A 1822-nucleotide genomic window follows, 5' to 3' on the forward strand; every position below is an offset into this window, starting at 1 on the left:
CACCTAACCCTTAAAACAAAATCCTCCTGGATGCAAGCAGGGGATGCAGCAGGGAGCACGCCCAGCCTCTCCCACCTCCTGCCTTGTGAGCATGGAAAAGCTCCAGCCCCCCAGCCCCAAAGCCAATGTAATATTTATCACGTCAATATGTTTCCACGTACATGTGCTGTCTTTCAACCTCTGCCCCCCCTCTCGCAATCTCCACCCCATCCCATATCGAGTGAATCCATTTTGCTGCGCACTAATTGAATGCAAATAGCTTTTAAGCACTTCGGTGCAAGTGGAAAGGCTGGAATAGATTCCCCGGGATGAAGCCGCTTCTCTGGGGTTTTTTGTTTTTTAAAGGGCTTCAACTCTTGGGATAGAAAAAAGCCTCCTGATGGTTTGAGGCTAGGTAGGAACTTAAGCGATCCCGATCAATTTTACCGACACGTGCGTCCTCCCGAAGTCTCTATAGTTCCTCCATCGCTCCCGCCCAGCTCTGGCTTATTCTTCAACTATATTAACCACAATAAATAATTGATTTTATTAGCAGAATAGATTCCCCCCGAAATTCTGGAGGCAACTGCAGCAGCTGAAATCAGGGGGTTAGATCTGCAGTAGGTGGGGCTTTTTCTCTCTCTCTCTTTTTTTTTTTTTTGGTAATTGAATGAAGCAAGGAGAGAGAGAGAAAAAAAAAAATCTATGGTTAGCTGTGGGGAGGAGAGGTTATAGCCTTTGAAGTTGTAACCCTTTGCCATATAAACACATGGCTCTTAAAATAATTTAAAATAAACATGGTTTGAATCAAGTCACAGAAGAGAGTGGTGAACTCTCTTGTCTATTGTGTTAAGGACAGAAATGATATAGGGAAGGAAAATGCCTAGCCTGGCTGAAAATCTGGGGGGTTTTTTGGTATATGGTGCCAGTACACACACAGTGCTAATCCATGTTTATCATTCCTATGTGTGAATGTTCGCTGCGCAAGGAGAGCATTTAAATGCAGGATAAGAGGTAGGAAGATGCTTTGTGTCTGTGTGCTTGCTTGGGTGTGGATGTGTCCTATCTCATTTTTTTTATACCCATAAAGGGACTAGATGATTCCTGTCTATAGATAAAATATTCAAGCCCCACAGATTTGGATGGGGAGGAATCAGCATGGATCAATAAGGACTTAGTTTTGTTTGCTGTCTCTAATAAGATCAATACCTGCTGAAATGCTCTCACACATTTGAATGGGCAAGATTTCAACGAATGCAAGAAAACAAAGGTTTTGTCTGAAAAGGGTCTGTCAGTTCTGAAGAAGCTTTTACAATTAAATATTAACCAACATACACATGCACATAACAGACACACACACACAGGGTGATGTACCACATGGTGCTTTGCTGAATAATCAATGCAGCTTGAAATTTCTCTCAAAAATCTCTTCTTTCTTTTCTTTTTTAATCAAAAGTCCCTGTGTGACCAGCAATTTGCACCAGTTTACTTAACCTGATTTACTTAAACCAATTTAGTTGAACTGGTGCTGACCTTTTCTGGACACACTTAAATTGGTTATTTCAGTTTAGCTTGAAACCATGAGTCTCTAACCTTCACTCATCCACAGGCAACAACGCTGAGTAAGTCAAGCTGAATAAACAGGTATCTGCAGAAAGTAAAATTTCCTGGGGGAGCTATCTGCAGTTAGAGAATCTCAAGGGCCAGGTATAATTCTGGATACTACTACTTGAATCCAAACCAAAATGAGCATGGTTTAAGATAGAATAAGAGCACACATACATGCACACCCCATGGCACCAGTTTAAGTGAACTCAGCTTTAAATGGCATCTTTAGGTAAGC

Source organism: Alligator sinensis, unplaced genomic scaffold (assembly GCF_000455745.1).
Source record: "Alligator sinensis unplaced genomic scaffold, ASM45574v1 scaffold1097_1, whole genome shotgun sequence".
NCBI classification, from domain to species: Eukaryota; Metazoa; Chordata; order Crocodylia; family Alligatoridae; genus Alligator; species Alligator sinensis.